At 36.8% G+C, this 23,736-nt stretch overlaps 1 protein-coding gene across 2 annotated transcripts in view; it reads left to right on the top strand.

Annotated features, from left to right (window-relative positions):
* The window catches only part of bib (MIP channel family protein big brain), a 93,428-nt gene that overhangs the window by 48,265 nt on the left and 21,427 nt on the right, over positions 1-23,736 (top strand). The window lies entirely within an intron of this gene.

Consider the following 23,736-nt stretch of genomic DNA (forward strand, 5'->3'; position numbering starts at 1 on the left):
GTGTTCTATTTGATAAAGTAATTTGCTCCGCGCGCTTTTGTACTAAGTGATGAACTGTATTTAAAATGAGGCAATAGCTATGTGAAAGTAAGTATCCGGTATTTTATTTATGAGAATAGTATATCTTCTACCGGCCTCTAATAGTACTTAATCAATTTATTCGATTATGTATTCGATCATTATAGAACCTAATTAACGTTTTATTTTTTTGTTAACTACTTAGTCAATTAATTTATACCATTAGGTATTTGATAATTAAAAAAACCTAAATAAACGTTTTAATAAATAAGGAAGTCAGAACCTTATTAATTTTATAAAGATTAAGAGTGACAACCCTAACACTCAGATGAAGTATAGGTATTTAACTCGCCAAAAGGGCTAAGTTTCCGTACTGCTTTAGCTCATATATCTACTGTGCTGACAGGCTGAAGCTTTAAAATGATGATCCGAATTGAAATATTTTATCTTTATGCTTCGGTTGTCTCTATGTAGTCTGATTAAGACACTGAAAAAATGGAAAGCTAAGAAATCACACCTTGTATGTCATAAGGGACTCAAACCCAGGCTTTCTGGACCAAGAGGGCTCAACCGTAACCAATAGACCATAGCGGCATGAAACTATTAATTAAATGTGTGGGAGGCGCTGTGTCAAGTTTCAAGTGTAACTTTGTACTCGGGCGTATTTTAATTAATTGCCCCAGTCTTGATTGAGTTATGAAATNTCCATGCTTAAGTACTTAATGATGTGCCATCAGAAGTATGGACTCAATTTTTTACAAAAAAATTAGGATACATCGTCCTGATTTTCTAACTAGCATTTCTAAGCCAGCAATGTCCTGGGAAAACTTGGAAACTAAATAGTTATCTTTTTTTTATAACTTGAAACAATCGAATTGCCTAGGTGGATTCAAAATTTTCAAGTTTATTTAAAACTAGCTTTCCGCCCGCGGCTTCGCCCGCGAATTTTGTCTGTCACAGAAAAACTTTATCGCGCGCGTCCCTGTTTCAAAAACCGGGATAAAAACTATCCTATGTTCTTTCCCGGGACTCAAACTATCTCTATGCCAAATTTCATCAAAATCGGTTGCGAGATTTAAGCGGGAAAGCGTAACAGACAGACAGACAGACAGACAGAGTTACTTTCGCATTTATAATATTAGTTGGGACTAGCAGTGCCCGCGACTTCGTACGCGTGAAAACCCGTTTTTGCAACATTTTTCATTGTTGCTCTGCGTCTATTACTCGTAGCGTGATGGTATATAGCCTATAGCCTTCTTGATAAATGGGCTTTCTAACACCGAACGAATTTTTTTTAAATCGGACCAGTAGTTCCTGAGATTAGCGCGTTCAAGTAAACAAACAAACTCTTCAGCTTTATAATATTAGTATAGATTTTTTTTGAGATGCGAGAACGCTACAAAATTTTACATTTAAACTTTTACCTACTTTGTGTTTTAAGATAGGAATCGAACCCATCATTATGATGTTGTGACTTACCGCAGAAACGGAATTGACTCTTGTATTTCATAATGCTTAAGTATAGGAATGATCGACATACAAATTTAAATTTTTATCCCAAAATTAAAGTCCGTAAATCTATACAAAACCGCAAAATATTAGATGTGAATTATTTATAGGTAGGTGGTGGGTACAAATAGCCTTGCATGAGCGTTACAAATAACACATTCGATAGGTAGCTATTTGGTATTCTGCTTGGTAACTGTTCCAGTTAACGCCTCTAGGATCAATATTGGCCGGTTACCCGGTGAATTGCATATCGTCATTGTATTATTGGCATACTCGATCCGGGTGGACTGAAATACTGAATTTTTGGGATTACTCGATTAATTTATGAATTAGGTACTTAAGCTTCAACCACATCAACGCGAGCAGATCTTGACAGAGAATGACAGGTCGCGCGACCCATGACAGTTCACGCGAGCTGTCATTTCCCTATGATCGCGCCGTGATCGCGCCGATGGCGATCTGCACGCGTTGTTGTGCTTGAATCATTAGTAGCTTGTTTTTTTTCTAATCTATGAACCTTTGGTCCTGTTCATTTCCTGTAAGACAAAGCAGTGTTCGATGATTCCCTGGTTGGTTTGTTAGACATGTTCGCTTGAATTAAACTTCAGCCAAACCAGCGCGTGCTGATCGAGTCGGCGATGGCGGTCACTGCTCATGCATAGGCCACCAGGACGCGCTGAAGGCTGAAACTTTAAAATTATGATCCGTATTGAAATATTTTATTTTTATGCTTCGGTTGTCTCTATGTAGTTTGATTAAGACACTGAAAAAATGGAAAGCTGAGAAAACACACCTTGTTGTCCCATAAGGGACTCAAACCCAGGCTTTCTGGACCAAGAAGGAACCGTAACCAATAGACCATAAGCGGCATGAAACTATTAATTAAATGTGTGGGAGGCGCTGTGTCAAGTTTCAAGTGTAACTTTGTACTCGGGCGTATTTTAATTAATTGCCCCAGTCTTGATTGAGCTATGAAATTTCATTAATATCAAACAGATAATTGGAATTTTAATCACACTATTTTGTCAATATTGACTCTATATACGTAAGGAAGGAGCTGGAGTGGTTTGCGGAAAATCGATCCCGCGTTGTTCTGCATTAAAAATAATATTAAAAAACCGCAACTCATGCGCTAACCCTATCGGTTTTTCGCTGTCCTATTAACTTAGGTATTACTTACTTATGGACGTAGCACACTTATCAACCCAGAAAGGGATCATAATTCGTAACCGTATCAACTCGAGGCGGTCAGTACTTATTCTTTGTATGAAACTCACATCCGCATCGCAACGTAAACGTATCGTCGCGGTTGACAGTGCTCGAAGGCGATGACAGCTCGCGAAAGGCGATGCACTGTTGATTCCTTTCCGATTTGATAAGTCTGCTATGAGCTTTAGCCTAGGCGCAGAACATCGATTTTTCGTCGGCCGATAGTTTTGTCGGGCAGTTGATCAGTATGGGCATGTATGGAAGTGCGCACATTACACCGTTGATTTAGCCGATTCTTCATACAAATTCAAATCGGGCTTACTTAACTATCGGCCAACTAAAAATCGGTGGTCTGCGCCTATAGTCCGATTTTTAATTCGACGGAATTCTGACAGCTGTCATTTTTTGACAATTCAGATGTGATAAGCCTTTTTTGCTTTGAATTATTAATAAATAATATGAAATGAAATTTCATCAAGTACAACTTACAAGAATGAACTATTGTTTGTTTTGTCAATTCAATGTACACTAATTATTATGTACATTTTAGAGATTAAATAGAAAAAAAACGTGTTTTAACACAGTAAAACAACATATTATCATAAACGAAAATATGTATTGATCATCAATAATCATTATCGTCGTCATTATCAACTTGGATTATAAAATTGGCATCTTGTTAAATTGGTTATTTTATGAAGCTAAGATTTTATTAACAAAAAGATTTTCATAAAAAAGGTTTGTAACCCATGGATTATTGACCAGGGAGTCCAGTAATAGAAAAATAATTTCCCAACTTTTTTTGTAACTTCAAAAATATGATAATAAAAATTCAAATAACCATTTTGAAATGATCAGTACATTTTTAAGCCTTAGTTTTTCAAGTGAAACCTTAAATTCAAGAAAGGATTATTTTTTAATTTGTGAAAATGCTCTCCATTCATAATGGGAATGTTTCAATGTTGACAACACTTCTGAAATGTCAAAATTCCGTCGAATTAAAAATCAGAGTTTAGAACTAAACTCTTTTACAAAACTTTAAAAAAAAAAAAAAGATTATTAGTAGTTTGGTAGCGATTTGCATTTTTAAATGTACCTAAACACTCATTGTGTTAGATTTTTAGTTGGCCGATAGTTGGGCCCGATTTTAATTTGTATGAAGAATCGGCCAAATCGAATTGGCGTAATTTGCGCACTTCCATAATAAAATATGCTCATACTGATCAACTGCCCCACTAAACTATAGGCCGACCAAAAATCGATGGTCTGCCCCTAGGCTAAGTCGTACCCCGAATCTGCTCCTTTAGCGATCAAGATTAACACATCGCATTACAAGTAACATTACAGGCAAGTGCTTGATGAATCTTTAATTCGTTTAAGAGGATCCCAGTTCGCAGATCTCAGATAATGGACGGAGAGGGATTAAGGACCAGCCTACAGANGTGTGAAGTAACTATACAAAAATAATAAACGATGGGGCTGGAAGTGCTTACAAGCGTGATACAGTTGTTAGTTAACTTTTTAACATACACAGTTACCTAATGTTTCGGTTTTTGTTTTTGAAGTAGGTACCAATCTCATACTTAATAGGTAGACAGATAGATAGATAAATGGTTTATTTGCAAAACACATTGACACACAAGAAGCAAAAAGTAAGATTAATAAACACAAGAGTAGCAGGAAAGATATAGTACATTACAAAGAGTAAGAAAGAAAATCCTGCGCGCTAAGGTATAAGTGTGCCGTAGCGATGCAAAAAAGCAGAGAGCTCAGTGTACCTAGACACTGCTCTAAAATGAGCAGAACACTGATTTTCAGCTCTTGCTTGAAAAAAAGAAGGAAGACGCACGAGAATGGTAGAGAATAAGGTGGTGAAAATGTTGTACTATTGTAAACCTACATAGATATCAGAAATTAGGGAAATATAATAATTATAACTATTGTTCTTATATGGTTTACTTGGTACTTAACTTATTTATTTTATGGAATTCACAAATCTATACCGTAATTAGTTAAGCGAACAGCGCTATCAATTCTTTCGCGCAGTTAGGGCCCAAGCATCTGGGGTTAGGTCGGGAATTCGGGATCGTTTAAATTACGCTGCAGAGTACAATAAAAATTGGCCAAGTGCGTGTAGTGGCACGCGCAGTGTAGGGTTCCGTAGTTGTCCGTCGTAACACAATATATTTCAGAAGCAAGCAATTACTTCATCTAAAGTCACTTTTAATATTTTCGTTAAGTAATACATGAGTTAAATGACTATTACTCTAAAACTAACTGATGTATTATCTTAACCGTTATAGTTTTCCTTGAAAGTTCATGAAAAGCAGTATTATTACGATTTTTTCCAAATTTTTCAAGCTAACAGTTTAGTTTTTAGAGGGGGGGGGGACGATTACGATTTTGTCCAGCAGTGGCGTCATTTGGCGAACGAAAGCACGACCTATGACAGGACGCGCGACCTGTCATTGGCCTATGATCGCGTCGGCGAAGGCGATCTGCACGCGTTGGTTTGGTGTGATCCTATTGAAGTAGGTAATCAAATTTCAATTTCTAAAAAATATCAAATTAAAATGCCAAGAATTCAGTTTAATCAAATAAATATTTCAACAATAATTCTTGACTTTTATAAGCTCATCAGACTACATTTTTTTGGCATTAACGCCTCGCCACTCGCTATAATCTCTGGACCTATTCTGAAGATGGTTTTTAAGAAGAACTTTGTTAATTAAATGATTCGCCTTAACTTTTCCATGATTTGGTTTGAATAGTAGCGTTAATTTGCGCAGTATCGATGTTTAAATTATGGAAGGCGCGCGGCAAAACGCGCCATTCGACAATTACGTGTAACGGCCCCTGAGGTTGGGCCGTGATTTTTTAACGCTACTACCACTGTTTGACAGGGCTGTCAACTTCGATAAACAATACCAACTAGATATCGGGTCAACGCAAAAATTCCGTTTCGGGAAATAGGAGCGCACTTTAGAGGTCAGTTTTTTTATTGTAATCTCTTTTTTCGTCTGACATAACTAATTTAATTTCATATTTTATTTTATAGTTTTAAAAATTGCCATCTACAACCCGATAACTATGAGTTGGCGTTAATTAAATAATATACATATCATTTCTCATTTGCGTTGTTTCTATTTCGCAAATAACGTAATTTTTGTGCTGACCTGATTAGTTGGTATTGTTAATCGAAGGATGTCAAGCATCCTCTTAATACAGGTTGACAGGCTGACAGGGAAACTCGACCTATTCCTTGAAAGTGATTATAGTTACTAGAGGTCATTAGCAACAAATTAAGTCCAGTGAACCCGGGGTGAAATGAATGAACTCCACTGTAAACATTGAATCAATACTTTTCTGTAAGCTGAAAAATCAGGGATCATTTGTTTATAACACTTTAAGTCATCCTACTAGTCCTACTAATATTATAAAGGCGAAAGTTTGGATGTCTGGATGTCATGATATCTGGATGTCTGGATGTTTGTTACTCTTTCACGCAAAAACTAATGAACGGATTTTGTTGAAACTTTACAGTATTATTGTTTATAACTCAGATTAACATATCCTACCAATATTATAAAGGCGAAAGTTTGGATGTCTGGATGTCGCCATCTATCAATACGATATCTAACGGGGGTAAAACAAGGTCCACGCGTACAAAGACGCGGGCGGCCGCTAGTTATTAAATAAAATTGATAAATTTAGGCAACCGACAGACAGCCCTGACCAAAGGTACGGTGCCTACGTTATTAGTTTTTTTTTATATAATACCTACATTAAATATTTCAAAGCACAGTAGTCAGTTGGATTTATTATTTTGAGAGAACAATCATGTAATCTGTAATCCATGTCAAGTATAAGACTTAATAATTTCATGTTTTTATGCGTTCATGGAAAATATTACAGCATTTACAGTGAAATGTAAGAAATGTAATCTGAAAAATTATTTGACGTGATTACTTTTTTGCCACTTTCTAACTTTTAAGATATGCAAAACAGGATGAAACTTATTTAACTAAGCACAATGTAATTCAAGTTTGCTTGCGGCAGACATGTTTCAGCTGTCGCTAGTTTTAAGTAATTTTGCAAACGTACTTAGGGGATGATTATCTTAACTTTTAGGTAGCGAATAAAAATAATGGCTTATAGAGGCAGTGTCTTTGGGAGTTTCGTCTAATTATTTTCAAAATTTTCACTGGAGATAATTTATTGCTAATGATCTCGTATTCCCTTTCAAGGAATAGCTAGGAAGAGTATCCCTGTCACCCTGTATAGACTAGCAACCGCACGCGACTTCTACACGTGGATCCGTGGAGTTTCGTAAAATCCGTTCTTAGCGGATGTCTACTTATAAAGAATCTACTTGCCAAATTCAAGTTTGTAGGTTTTATACCTAGTTTCTGAGATTTCGTGATTAATCAGTGAGTGGTAATCGCTAGCGAGTGCGGCAAAAGTAACCGCTGTACAGTGTACAATGTATCATAAGTACATTTTATGGTAAGCACCGTTCTTGGGGCAGTTGCGGGCCTTTAATTTAATGTCGTTAGTACAACTCCTGAATTGTCAAGTAAGAACATTTTGCCGTCATTAGTAAAAGTTGGCGTCGAATCCTCCTTAATGGAGGAATAAGCGGTATGTAGCGGCGCCATGGCGGTGAAGCGCCACGATGTTGATAAATCTACGCAGGCGGAGTGGTGTCGCTTGGAAATGAAAAAAAAAAGTGTTTTAAAGTTTAACCAAAACAACGCGTGCAGCCCGCGTGCGTGATGGCGATGGCGATCAGTAGGTACGGCTAGCACGAAAAAATTTAGAGTTCGATTCGTTTGCGTATTCGAATCGCCATCAAAAGATTTAGTACGAAAACTGCAACAGCGCTCTTGTGAACGTGTCGTAAAGTGAACTTAGTATGAGAAATGGTTGCATGAAACTTATCTTGAGAATCAAAACTGTCACGTTATAGTTTAATTCGAATATTGTCGAATACGCAAACGATTCGAAGACGAAAGTTGTTCATGCTAGGGGTACAGTAGCAATCAGTAAGATCGCCATTGTGCACGCGGGCTGCACACGTTGGTTTGGTCGGACATATCATTTTGAACACGTGTTTAACGTCTGTTTATTTTTTTTTGTAACAAAACCGAATATTTCTTTTGTACCGAACCCGTATGAATAAGGCACTCGTCTTTTCTCTTCGCTGCGACATTTTTACGAGTATCAGCCATAATTTTTCATGTTGTAAAAATAAAAAACGGCTATCATCTGTGAGTCAGATCGGCAGATGCTGCGCGACAGGCATTCTGTATTTATTTTTTTCTTATGAATACGAGCGTGTAATCTGTGGTTATGGTGACGTCACGGATATAATTGCTATAATTTCACTGCACTGCGTGGCACTGCGTTAATGCACCTGCTATTGTAATGTATTAATTAACTTTTTAACATGAAATCTATTATGATAACACATTTTATTATAGAATGACATCTCAAAGTTGTATTATCTTTTCCAACATGTCCCAAAGAGTCAATAAATCCGACTCAAATTCAGCGTGAAACACCCACTATGCGAAATTTCCTTGCCATGAAGTTCTGCCACGTCGGCAAATTGGTATCGATGTGCGTACAGTCGGTTACACACAAACATTAGACTCGATCGAACGAAATCGAACTTCAAATTTTATTATTTCAAAAATAATTATAACTACAGTCAAGTAAAAAAAAAAAAGCTATATTTGTTAATAGTTTTCCTTTTAACCGACTTCCAAAAAGTTGCATTTTCAATGTATGTTACCTACCTATAATGATTTCAATATTACCTACTACAGAAAGTGGATTGCACTTTTTTTTCTAATGAGAGAGCAGTTACAACACAACTAAAAATAGGTAATCGAAAAAAATCTAGCAAGATAATTTGTGCTGGACTGTACTGCCGTAAATCAATGGTTCTCNTTGGTTCTCCCAGGATTAGATTGGATATTGCGTTGGACATGATGATGACTCTGCCATGGCGTTGTTTGTTTGCCTAAGAAAGGAGTGACTGGCGCATAATATACGCGTCTCAACTCAGATCATAGAAGGGTCTCTCTCAACAAAGGTTGAGACGAACACGTAGGTAGGTACCTAGGCGCAGACCATCTACTTTTAGTTAGCCGATAGTTGGGTCGGGCTGTTAATACTGATTAACTTTGCTGAATTAACGGTGTGCACTTTCATACATCTCCATACTTACTGAAGTATGGAGATGTCTATGAAAGGGCACACATTACAAGGATTTAGTATCGGCCGATTCTTCATAAAAATTAACATTTGTAAACAATTCAGGTAAAGTAGTAACACGGGCCGGAAGCGGGAAGACGTAGCGTGGGCAGGCCCCCACCCCCAGTTAATTACATAATAAGTATCGCGTGCAAATCGACTCTTTCGAGAACTAGTAGTATGAGATTACTAGTTCTCGAAGGAGTCAATTCGCACGCGATTTTAATACTTTTAATACATCCGGGCGGAATGCCTACTAAAAAAATATTATTTTTCAAAGGGGACGTTTCGCACTTTCGTGNTGGTTCTCCTAGGATTAGATTGGATATTGCGTTGGACATGATGATGACTCTGCCATGGCGTTGTTTGTTTGCATAAGAAAGGAGTGACTGTCGCACAATATACGCCGCTCAACAAAGTTTGAGGTGAACACGTAGGTAGGCGCAGACCACCGACTTTTAGTTAGCCGATAGTTGGATTAACTTTGCTGAACTAACGGTGTGCACTTTACTGGAGATGTATGAAAGTGCACACATTACACCGATTTGGTATCGGCCGATTCTTCATACAAATTAACATTTGTAAACAATTCAGGTAAAGTAGTAACATAACACGGGCCGGAAGCGGGAAGACGTAGCGTGGGCAGGCCCCCCTATTAGGTGAACTGACGATCTGGTGAATATCGCTGGTAAAATCTGGATGCTGGCAGCGCGGGATCGTTCGTTATGGAGATCCTTGGGGGTGGCCTTTGTCCAACAGTGGATTCATTTGGCTGAAACGCTGAACGAATGTTTGATTGATAAAAGACCTGACGAGCAAACACCTTCTTGCACGGGTTGGCATATACTATTCTCTACACTATAATACTTTTCTCTAGAACAGCGCGCATTAATAGAGACTAATCTTCTTAAATTATATGTATATAATTAGGGATTGCAATCCAGCGGCGTTTTCAATCCAGCTGGATTCTTGCTGGATTGACCTGAATCCAGCTGGATCCAGCGCGGATCCAGCAAAATGTGGAACGAAAATAAAAAGACCACATTTTTAAGACTTTTTTTTATTAAGTAACTAGCTTTTCGCCCGCGGCTTCGCCCGCGTGAAGAAAGGGCTGTTTTTAGGGTTTTCATGGAAATTATTCTAATTTTTCTCGCCGTAAACACCATCCTTGGACTTCACGAACATTTAAACAAAAATTGGTCTAGGCGTTGTTGAGGTCTGCGCTTACCAACACATTTTGCGATTCATTTTTATATTATTGTTCTTCTTACGATAATCTATGAAATACGGCTAATCAGTAGAAAAAACAGTCTTACAAATTATTATAAAATTAACTACGAAAAGGACCGTAATTTTAATCTGCAATCAATTTTTTGTATCAATAGAAGTTACGAATCCGAAATAATCTTCTGCGATAATTAGGCAGTTTAAAATCTGACGACAAGCGACTGACCATGTCATTTTTTGAATCCTCTGGAAGTAAGACCTTAGAAAACAAATTTTATCTATAGTCTAAACTCCCAACCGCACAGAACTGCATATGTGGCCGGCTGCTGAGAATGCCCTTTCAGCCTCCACACAGGTCGGTTTTAGGATAATTAAATAGTCATACACCATAGATAAATGTTCACCTCGCACTCGTTCGGTCTCATAAACGCCCATTTCTTTTTTCAGTACCTTTTCGTAATCTAATTGACCACTTGGTTTTTGTTTATTAAAGTTCTCCTTCTCTATTTTAAGTTCCATCTCGAACTCTTGTTCTAAAGTCATTTTCACGGGTTCTGCGTCATCATTTAGACCATTATCTTCTAACTCCATGATATCTTTATCTTCTTGCACCGGCTCTACAACATTTTGTTTATTTACTCGTTTTAACAAAGTTTTCATCTCCTGCCGCGTCGCATTCTTTTTTGGCAAAGGAAAACAGACAGATTTTTTTACTGCTTCTTCATACTTTATTGGATTTTTCAAGCACGTTCAACGCACACAACAACAGAACGGCAACGTCACCGCGCCGCCATTTTGAAAATGGTGGCAATTCGAAACTAAGCAATAGATAATTATACGTTTGCGGATCCGCATCGCTGGATCCAGCACTGTATGCTGGATCCAGCATGTTTAAAAAGGCGCTGGATCCAGCTGGATTGCTGTATGCTGGATCCAGCAATTGCAATCCCTATATATAATATAACTCAAAGGTTACTGACTGACATAAGTAGTGATCTATCAACGCACAGCCCAAACCACTGGACGGATCGGGCTGAAATTTGGCATGCAGGTAGATGTTATGACGTAGGCATCCGCAAAGAAAGGATTTTACGAAAATCCACCCCTAAGGCGATAAAACGGGATCCACGCATACGAAGTCGCGGGCGGCCGCTAGTCTAAACGTAAAACGCCTTTTTAGCTATACCTCTGTGATTTTTTTAAAGGCATGCCTTGATCGGTCAAAGTCTGATTGCGGCTTCTTAATCGCGTCGAACCTCGTTGCAAACTTTCTGGTGACTACAGCTTTTACAAATCCCCTGACCTTCTTTCTTTTTTGTGGAAAAACCCTTTTTAATCTTATACAGGGTGTTAGGTAAATGGGTATATGAGCCGACACTAGCCCAGGTTAACATATGCATATAAATGGTATGGTGAAGTCAGAAAATTGATATCATCATTTTAGTTATTTTAATTTTCATACAAATCAGATTATTAAAATTTTATTTTGTAGGAACATTTAAAAAATTAAAATGATGATATCAAATTTGTGACTTCAGCATACCATTTATATGCCCATGTTAACATGGGCTAGTGTCGGCTCATATACCCATTTACCTAACACCCTGTATATTTATCCCAAGGAGCCTTCCAGCGACTTGGCCCTTGGAACAAGCTAAATGTTGGAATTTTTCATATTTTTTCTTCCGGTAATGATCAATGTTTTTTTAATAAATTATTTCATGACTTGAATCTTGTTATGTATTTTACTTGAAAGGCCTAAAGAGAAAATTCATACCCCAATAATTTGTATCGCAGAACTTCAGTTAAATGCATCAAACAATTGTGATTAATTTATTAAAGTTTGCTTCTGTGATGACCAAAATTAAAAAACGACACTTAAAACTCAGTGAAATCTCAAGCAACAATTTTGTTTAGAAGACCTTTGATTGGTAGCTACTTTATTATTTCACACGACATTATCAAGAATCGAGAAAACTCGTGTTTTCAGTACTTAACTACCTTAAGCTTATTGGTTCGTTAAACGGGCTTTTATTTTTGAAGGCTTTGAAATAGTGGATTAATGCATATTTTTGCACAGTTTTCAGACTGATAATTCTGATATGTGAGTATGTAATATAAATGAGAAACAAAGTGTATTTAAAATTACTCATCAATCAATACTTGGCTAATGATTTAAATATTTTGTTTCAGGTACGTTTTTGGAGTGTTTTGTAGGGGTTTAGTAAGTGAAATAATTATTATTAATTATCCTACTACTAAATATGCTACCTAGGTACTTAATATGAATGTAAATTGAAGCACAGATTGTGGTATTTTATTCAATACTTTAATAAAATCACCGATTAAGAATCATAAATAACAGACATTATTTTTTAATATTACAAAACTGACTTAATTGTTTATTTATAATAATAATTTGTTGATTTTATACTATAAACAAAAAAAACTTATAATAATAAACTAAAAAAATNAAAAAATACAGACAACTGCACATCAAGTTTAACTCAGGACTTCTTCATGTACTTAGTTGTAATGCGTGATTTTACCCAAAAAAAAATGTACAGCCTGAGTACATGGTAACATCATAATTGCGAGTAGAAACACATCCTGGCAACGATGGCTGAATCTAGGCCAGGAGGGCTGTCGTCCTTTCAGCCTGACATGCCTTTCAGCCTCCCGACTTTTTTAATATACACAAAACGGGGTGAACGAAATGCTCATATTTTTACTTGTGCAAGTATGAAAAGATGTTTCATTTATTCAGTTATTCCACAGGTTCGTAGTCTGGTATTTTCTTGAACATTTGCTATTAAAATACCTGTTACAAACCTCGCTCAATTTTAGTTTGTTCCTTTTTATCACTTTTGTTTTTACCGACTTGAAATGAACATTTCTAGAATCGTTTTTGTAAAGATTAATATCCGCCACTTTCTTAAATGAGACCATTCGTGTTTGTTTTCCAGGACAAAAAATGAAGGTAGATAAGTAGAAGGGAGAGCGTAAAAATGGGATAGTTCTTTGGAACTGATTGGCCAATTCGTCTCCTTTTGTTATTTTCTTCCAAATGCTTCGATTATGGTGCGTCCGCTGTTACTTATTGTTAAACTCTCTCGGTCATATCACTCAACATAGAGTTCTTTTGTTCTGGCTAAAGCCTTTAGCCAGAACAAAACCAGACCAGGACCAGGACCAGGACCAGGCTTTAGAAAGCTTAACTAAGTATAGGAGAATTATTTAACTCATGAAATTATTTACTTATAGGTCATTTGTATTTCAGAATACTTTGAGTAGGTATCTACTCTGAGTATGAAATTGTACAAAATACTAGATATTGTACTGCCTACTACTGGACCTTTCTTTGATTTAGTTAACTAATCCTTAGGAAGAAATGACTTAAAGGTCCTGATAAACTAGTAAAGGGTTGATGATATAAATAAATAAACATTTCAGCGGGTTATGTACTCAGTTCCATTAGTTTATGATGTTTTTTTACCCAAATTAGGTACCCCTCATAATAATTATTATTGGTTTTTGGGCCTTCATTTGCGCCAGCTCGACCAGGTTTGATCTATTGTGACAGCCCTTGTCTTTAGAGTTCACTGCTTAGTCCCGTTGAGTCTATAAATTTCCAGATTCTTTGGAGCGTGATATCTGCTATCTCATCCGGGTGCATGATGTGTCGCCCGAGATGGATATTTCTTTTGCTCATAAGCGGGCCGCATGAGCAATAGGTACCCCTCGCCTACAGCGTGAGATTTTAGGTCCTTGGGAATTTTGGATTTCCCAATTTTATCGAACTGTGTAAATCATCTAGCTCTAAATAAACGAGTAAAGTTTCATTTCACGGGGCTAGGGTTGGCAACATGAAATGTTAGGGAAGCTTTTTTTACGCTTGTCCGGCGAAATGGTGCATAATATTAAATTGTTCCAATACCACGAAATCTGATATTCGGCTTGGGCGTAGCTTCGGCTAGTTTATGGCCGAAAACGAAAATATGGCCGAATGTCCATTTTTTGGCCGAACATGAAAACGAATATTCGGTCGGTCACTAGCTGGTTTTAGTACCTACAACCTACATAATATGTTTTCAAAATCTTAAGAATACGAGTACCCAACAATATCCTTCTCAAAGCATTCAAATTCACTATTATTAGTTACCTATGCTATTCCCTAAGTTTCAATTTTCTATTAGTTCATATTACGATTTGGAATATACGTGACGCTGTTCATTCACAAACGTTCTTCATTTTTATCTTTGGCTGTGATTGGGGTGTAAGCCGCTGTCACCAGCAATACCCTTATGTATCCATGTGGCCCGAGGCAAATGATATTTTATGGTGTAGAGCTATAATATGCTCGGTGATGCGAAGAAACAGGCTAAAGCTAAGAAAAACCTTTAATAGCAATTATACAACGACTACCTCAAAAGTTACATTATTATACTTAAATATCAACTATCCCGCGGGATCAGTTGACGTTATACCTATGTGTTTTAAATCGGGCTACTGATTTGATTGATACATTGAAAAGATACTACATGTTAAAAAAACGCGTTGATATTTAATCATTTGGGTACCTAATAGCAAAGGTTGGTTGAGTTAGACTACGAACCAAAAACTTGATCCTAGACGTCTCTATTCACGTCTCCAATACTAAAATGCCCTTACCCGCTCGTCGCCCGTGGCTCGGCCTGGCATCGATTGCAGCTAGGGTTGCCATTCGTGCGGGTTTCCCCGGATTTGTCTTAGCTTAGAGGGCGTCTGGGCAGGGTTTAAAAATTTCATTCTTAAGCCGATGACGGGTGACCCTACAAAGTTTTAATAAAACTGGTTGATGTGACCGGGTTTCTGGACTCTAAAATCTGGGTTTTTACGCGTCTTGTCTTGGTTGTCAAATTTTAGAGATGGCTCAGGTGGCAACCCTGATTGCAGCGCGCCTGTCAGCACCCGCAACCCTTCGCGGATACATTTCATGCCGACATCGGGCTCCGCTATCCTTTCCACCCAAGCACTAGTTTTTACTAAAGAGATTATATCCAAGATATTCTGTTCCATTTCCTATCTTGTCCTAGTTTTAAGCTTATAAGTATTTTCTTTTAGAAATAATTAAGGACCGTGGTAAGTTGAGAAAGAAATAAGCTTTAGCTAATTATGTAGGTACCTACATAAGTATAAGTCAATTTATGTGGGTTGTATTGGTGATAAATAAATGTATTAAAACTATTTCATAAGTCGCTAATTATCTTTAATGTAATATAGATTAGAGGTATAATTTTAATGTAGAGGTCGTGGTAGACAGCCAGGTAAACCGACCGCAAGATGTACGCCTAAGGCTCATCAGATATTTACGAATATTGTAATTTCCATTTTGTGCGGCCCTTGAATCGACTCATCTTCCGCTAAATACCGCACGTAGGGTTGCCAGGTGTCCGGCTTTTTAAGGGACTTGTCCGGCCAAAAAATATCCGGCTTTTGTTAGGCTTTTTATGTGGCTGCCGCGCCCAGTCAAAAGCACACATGCGTGTATCAGAACTACTGCGAATGCGTGCTACCGATTCGAAGATGATATGATAGTACTCACCTATGTTACTAATTGCATGGCACCGAGTCCGGCTTTTGTGTTTTTGGACCTGGCAACCCTAACCGCACCGGCATATTACAGTTTTTGTCGTCTATCTCTAAAATTAGTAATACTTTGGAACGTGGAAAAAAGTGCCATCACCTGCACAAGCGGTGTGGAATAAATTGACAAAAAAAAGGGTCTGTTGCGCCCGCCCTAACAGGTAAGTTCGCCGGGTCACATTTCAAAGTGATTAATGCTGGTTTTCTAATATATTCAATCTTAATCCAAATCCGTCCGTCGACTGTCAAATATGTTTTTGGTCAAAATATCTGCGGTTTTCGATCTTTTTACATTTCATATTGTTTATTTACCTATACAACATTAAAGTGTAAACGTATTTATTTATTTATTTTAGGAATTACAAACAAATGTGTTACAGAAATTAACTTATCTACTAGACTTATGTATTATTTATGTGGTAACGTATCGAAAATTGTAGATATTTAATCTAAAACTGAATTAAATTTGACAGTTGAAATCCGATTTTGGACAAAGATTGAATATGGGAAACAGGCGTACCTACTTAATAAATAACTGAACATATTAATTAATAAGACTCAGTTTGATAAATAATTTCTATTCACTTATATTCTAAAATTCTTAGTAAAAAGTATGTAAGATGACATTAAGACTAATATTATATTGAGTAGGTATTCCCGAAGGACGCCGTTCCGTTTCAGTACTGTAATTCTGTAATGTAAAAATTAAAATAAAACAATGCTTGTTGCGAGAGAAAAGTTTAGAGGGCACTACCGTAGTCAAACACTGGTTTTATTAATTTAAGCCGGTTTAGCAGGGCTATTTTTCTTGAAAAAGTTTGTGATAGCTGCGTGTAAGCTCATTCTTAATATAAAAACTTTGTACCGCTCTTCGTGTAAAATATTCAGAGCCGTAAAAGTTTTTATCGCGACTGAGCAAAGGCGAGGGTGCGCGGTAGTGACGTAGTGACGTAGTGACGAAACTCGGCCCGAAAACGTAATGATGAAAAAGCTCGTAATCTATTCCATTTGAATTCATGTTCTTTATGAAAATTGTGAATAACCAAAACAACATTTTAATCTTAGTTTTTGTTTTACCTTGGTGTTTACAGCAAGTAACAATGAAGTAGGCTTGCGGTTCGCGGAGCGAATACATCACAACTTGCGACACTGATGGCCCTCCGCCGCATCTTTGTGGCGTGCCCGAGCGATAATCGACTTGAGGGAAAACTCTTATTAGGTCACTAGATTTTCTGTAGACTGTACTTACCAAGTTTAGTACTTACCACTTTTTTTATTGACAGATCCGACAGCAACTAGAAAAATATAGGTCATATATTTTGGATAAACAGTTCTTCCGTATAAAATAGAATGGTGATTAAAAATTCCAAGAGTAAATTACTCGAACGTACCTATATGAAGTTTGGTAATTAGAATTTAGCTCTCCGTTTACAAAATACTGTTCGTAAGCAATTAGAATGAGAGCAAAGCAACTATTTCATGGAAACTGCAAACATCAGATGCGCTAGAAAGTTGGAAACACCTCTAACAATATTAACAGCTCTAGCAACTAGAGTTGTGACCCTTGTCGAGTTGTCCCGATTTCAAATTCGGAAAATCGAATGACAAAATGTACCAATGTAGTATTATTTTGACACTCCTTTGGTTTAATACATTTATGATTATTAATAGTAACATCGTTAATCTATTTCGTCATTCAGATTTGCCCTTATATCCTTTGTCAGCTTGTTAGTACTGTTGATTCTTGTGTAGATCCCTACATTGTTTCCTATTTTTTTTTAAATTTCTTTGGAGATTTATATGCTAAAACAATGAGGGCTATCGTTTTTATACTTAACAGTTGGCACTCCTGGTGATTGACAGGACCTTACTCTACAGTGGCGCCATCTTGATGAGTGCAAATGCGATAGTCCTCCTACCACTTTCGCGCTCACCAGTTGGTGCCACTGTCTTCGCTACTAGCAAGTGACAGGACCTTACTCTACAGTGGCGCCAACTGGTGAGCGCTAAAACGATAGCCCTCATTGTGCAACCGTAAATATTCCGTCAATATTCTGTCCCAAACTAACAACACTAACACAGTAACATCACTAGTGGGTCTAATGTGGCCCAAATAAGTCAGTGGGCCAAACTCCCGACGAGCAAATTGGCTGCAGCATCAACTCCGGACTAGAGCCCCATTAACCCGGCACATGCTGCGAGAATTGAACTAGCACGTTTATTATGAAAGTTTCACAAGTGTGTAACATACACGGCATTGTATGGTTACTTAAACTTAACTTAGGTACCTACGGAGTGGTGTTATAGCAGCACTACTTTGATCTGTATAAAAATCTGGGTGATGTTTCAATTAAGCAAATAGTGCAGTGTGTGTAGTGTAGTAACACACATTCACATTGAAAGAGGTTATCATATCAGACTATAAAGGACAATGACCAAAAGTGGTCCAAATGTCCACCACTAATGAGACCTATATTGGCTTATAGTCCATTAAATAGAGATTAACTTTCAGTATGGGACGAAAAAAAAATAAGCTGTCAGTAAAAAGTTATGACCGTATGAAAAATTGTAGTAGTTTACGCGCTAATCTCAGGAACTACTGGTCCGATTTAAAAAAATATTTTTGTTATGGATAGGCCATTTATCAAGGATGGTTTTAGATTATATAACATCACCCTACAACCAATAGGGGCGGAGCAGCGACCATAATTCCAATATTGTTGTCTTTCTTCTGAGCTTATTTTTTTTTCATTTAGCGAGAATCTAACACGGCACACTAAGCGACATGACATAACATGCAAAGATTAATCCAAAATGTGCGATGGATAGAATGATATCAAGAACAATTTTCGGATGAAAAGGTAAAAAACATGACTTTTCATTCAGTCATAACTTTTTACTGACAGCATTGTGGGGCGTAACTCCTACATTAAAGAATGCTAGGGTAAGGATGCTATGCTATGAGGATGTGAGTGATGCTGAAGGGTCGGGAGAGAGGTGGAATGAAAACGACCAGTTTGAGTGACTGTTAAAAATACACTAATTTATTGCTATAACGTATTCAATGCGTTTGACGCTAATTTGGGTCAACAGCGCAAACGCTTACTTAGAAATAACTTATTTAGCTATATGAAAAGTGAATACGTTTGTACGATAGCTCGTACAAGCATATTTTTGATTGCGGTTTGGTTTTTTTTTTATGTGACAGGAGGCAAACGAGCAGACGGATCACCTGATGGTAAGTGATTACCGTCGCCCATAGACACCCGCAGACCCAGGGGCGATAATTATAATGAATCAGTATTTAGTAGACTATTTTACTACATAGGTCTCGTTAGTGGTGGAAATTTGGACCACACTCCATACATTTTTGGTCATTGTCCTTAAAAGTTGTTTAAAAAAAACAGTTCATTTAAGGCCGGGTTTAGACGGGTACTGTAATGTAACACGAATTCTGCGTGTGGACGGCACTACGAGCATACATGTAAAAAGTGCTGTCCCTACTATTCCCATTACATTACACGATACATTCCATTACGCATTACACCCGTTTGGACCCGGCTTTTACCTTTTTATTCAACTTACGTTAAAATCTAATGCTCTTCGTAGTACCTAGAGTAGTAGCTACTACGTCGTAGTCGTAGGAATACGACTACGACGCTACGAAGTGTTCAGATTTTATCCGCTACGAAAATCAATATTCACACTGGATCTTTTTGGTAATTATGACGTGACCTTTCCGACTTCTAACGCAGAAGAGGAGTCAGGAAGGTTGTACCTAAGTACTTACAAAATTTTGAAAAACCCTAAACAAAAAAATTATGTAACAAAATCTAAAACATACACACAGTCTACCAGCCAACTGATTAACGGACGTAGGCCGGGATGGCCGTCCCCGGCAAAAAATCTCGACAACACACGCCCATAAAGTAGTACCTAGCTGCATATTAACCAGAATTACGAGTATACTTCAGCAATGTCTTTTCAAGCCCAAGATAGAGCAGTCACTCTCTTTGATCTAAATAACAACTTAGTAAAATGTTAATGAAATCCCGTTACTTGTTTTATTTAGTCCAGACTTTGCTGAACTAACTGTCAGACTGTATGTTTACGTTAACGCAGACAAAGCAGTTATCACAAAGTTTAATTTGCTTGAAAGATGCCTTTCCAACAAACACTAAATTGTATGGTATTTTTTTTATCATTATCACTGGAATATGTAAGTTCAAAAGAATCACACGGTGAGAATTTGACTCCAATAACGAATGATTCTATAACACGAATTCTTTAAAACATTTCATTGGTCGGTACAAAAATCCAGTTCGCTTTTCATTTGCCGTAAAATTGAGTAGCTTTGAAATCCATAAAATATTAAAAAAAACACTTGACAGATTTTTGCAGTTATCAAAATCATCAAGTTTTGGACTAATTATACTATAACCCGTGTGAATAAGTTACCCAAAGGAAACGCTTAAATCCTAAAATATTCAATGTCATTGATTCATTGTTTGTACACCTCTAAGCCTGCAGACCAAACGCGCCGATCGCAGCGGTACTGCGGTAGTGCGGTACCGAAGCTGTTGCGGTTGGTAGCGCATTTTCTTACATAACTTTTCAATTCCTATCNATTGCCCTCAAATATTCAACCGTATCACCACTTTTTTCGATTCCCAAAGAGGAAATGAGCTGCCATTCAATATTTCGCCTTCGTGCCCCGCCCTCTTGAGATATCTATTAACGTTGCTTTGACAGCGTTACGGCGAGGAGCCCTACAATATACTGGCCCTGTGTGTCGGAGGGTCTCCCTCAGGCCGAGACAAAGAGTGCAGAGTTATAGCCCGTGATATTTATTCAATGGACTCGCCCACTTCCAAGGAAAACTTCTTGACATACCGGGAAAAGCTTTTATAACATAAAAATGTTGACTCAGAAAATTCACAGGATATTTTAAAGAAATCTGCCCCGTTTTACCTGCCTCTCTCTACTTAATAAAAGTAGTAGGTAGGTATACTCCTTTGCCTTTGAAGAAAGAAAAAATATATAAAATGTAATCAAGTAAAGTAAACTTTGTGTATGGAGCTACCTACATTGCCATGGCTCCGAGAAATAGATATTTATACATTATGACTAATACTGTGTGCCAATTCTATGATCTGAGGTGCCAACGTATAGATTTCTTGTGGGAAAAATATAAACGGATTACTCGCGCTACACAGAGAATATTTTCACTCACAATGCATTTTATCTTCGTATTTTTTGGGTGAATCTAATATACATGATGCGAAAACGATTACAATAAACGACAGTTGGGGTACAATAACACTTGGAATGGAGACATCAAGTATTTTTGCGCAATAAATATATCATAATCCTTTCGCAAAAAGTGCAGTTAGGGCGCCGCGGGTGGCGGGCGCGACCTGTGCCCTATGCACACGGGACAAACCACACGTTACCCCTTCGCCACATGTCAGCGCGGCGCACTATGGAGCGAAATTGAGATTTATGGACATAGCGATTTTTTTCACAATTTCTATTTGAAAAAAATACCTATCGATAGGTTACGTTATTCTGATGAATAAATGCTTCACAAGTTTTTCTCTAAAACCAATAGTTTGACTNTATTCCGCGCACAATGCGATTTTATTACGTATGTCTGTGGCTTATTATTTAGTTAGCCTCGGTGGGCATATGGTGTTATTTGCGTACGTTATGATGGTTCGTTGCGTATTATCTAAGGTTATTTTATAGGGCGGATCTCCGATTTTGATAACGACGTCTTATTTTCCGGGGGTTTGATCCAGGCTTATCTGAGCAGGTGTATTTAGATGTACCCACCGAAACCAATTACCATTCGTTATCGTATGTACTACCTACCTACGAGTATGTACACTCTCGTGTTCATAAGAATCTACTGCAATATCGTCTTAGATGACGGTGCGTAAATAATAGGTGGACGAGCAAAATAATCCCACTAAGGAAAAAGCTATGGGGTTTAATTTAAGACGTTGTTTACTCAGCCCGCTGGAGCCAGAATCAACAAAATTGTATTTTCACTGGATCCTTGCAAATTACTTGGTTCCTGGTAATTTTTATTTTTCTTTCCGTGCACCAGAATGGATTAGTTTTTGTTTCTAGTCACCATGTATATTAAAAGCCATTTGTCGTCTAGCTGGGCGTATCGTAGGGTAAGTGCGCTAGTTTTCGTCCAATTATCGGAGTTGCCAACTTTGTGATGCGAAATGAATATCTTAAAATACCCTTACTCATATGTATCATATGTCATTTTAGTCCTTATATAGTCTACTTTACGTTAATTTTATATGACAATAAGTAAATACCACCGGTTTTTTTATAAAAAATATTTTATGCAAAAGAGGCGATTTCACTAGTTTTCGTCCAAAAAAATCAGTTTTCGTCCTAGTGTACGCTAGTTTTCGACCACTGTGTAGAAAAAAGGGTGCAGTTGAATTATTAACTTAAAACCAATTCTACAATACAGTAACTATGGATTGTGGTATATCATTTAAAAGGTAATTTTGTTAGCTTTCAAATGATATCAAAAAGATTTAAATAAGTTTCTTACCTAAATATAGGAAAATATTTCAATAGGTCGAAGGACAAATGGACGAAAACTAATCTACAGGAATAGCTAATTTTGGTTTTCGTCCACCCCCGTGCTTGCTCATGACGTCATGGACGAAAACATAACAACGTTTAAAGCTGTTTTTTGTTTTCGTCCACATCTTTTTAACGGTTTTTATGGGTTTATCACTGTTAAAAAGTGGACGTAAACTAAAATATTTAATGTAATAGCAATAAAGATCATATTGGAAGAAAAAACATTGTATTTTGTAGGTCCATTGAAGTAAAATGATTATTAAAAATATTAACTAAGTGTCAGGGTTTCTGTCCACGTGGACGAAAACCAAAATCTTGCAAAATTGTTATGCTAGTATTAGTCCACTTAATTATTTAAGATTTATATACAAAAACTTTAATAAACCCTTAAAATAGTGTTTATTATGCTAGNATACCGATCACAAGGAACCGTACTTACTTTTATAACAATAAGACACACACTGATCCATGTATTCATGCACTTGACCAATTTTTGTTTTGAAACGCTGGTAGGTTAAAAAAAGTAACGAGATTTGACGATTTGTAAGAATTAATTTATTTAAAAAGGTAAATAAAGATGTTTTTGGTTTTGTATTTAACAAATTATCAGTTTTATCGGAATTAATTAATTATCGAATCGAGTCACACGATATCTTTCGATGACTTTGCGAATGCAGTACGATGATACGATTATTTTTACGTTGCGGCAATCACTAAAATTTGCTAAAATGACACTAATGACGTTTAAAAAGTGGCACGCTCGGCTTCATATAAATTTTTTCACATGCTGCATCTATCTATATCTGTGAATAAAGCCTTTTTTGCTTTGAATTATTAATAAAAAATATGAAAAGTAATTACACTAAGTACAACTTACAAAAATGAATTATTGTTTGTTTGTGAATTCAGTGTACACTAATTATTATGTAATTTTAGAGATTAAATAGAAATAAACGTGTTTTTAACACAATAAAACAACATTATTATCATAAACGAAAATATGTATTGATGATCAATCATCATTATCATCATCATAATCAACTTGGATTGTAAAATTAGCATCTTGTTATATTGGCTTTTTTATGAAGCGAAGATTTTACTAACAAAACGATTTTCATTAAAAAGGTTTGTAACCTATGGATTATTGGCCAGTAATAGAAAAATAATGACCCTAATTTTATTTGTAACTTCAAAAATATGATAATAAAAAATCAAATAACCATTTAGACATTTTTAAGTCTTAGTTTTTCAATTGAAACCTTAAATTCA

Source organism: Ostrinia furnacalis, unplaced genomic scaffold (assembly GCF_004193835.3).
Source record: "Ostrinia furnacalis isolate ACB-3 unplaced genomic scaffold, ASM419383v2 OfSCF5047, whole genome shotgun sequence".
Taxonomy (NCBI): Eukaryota; Metazoa; Arthropoda; class Insecta; order Lepidoptera; family Crambidae; genus Ostrinia; species Ostrinia furnacalis.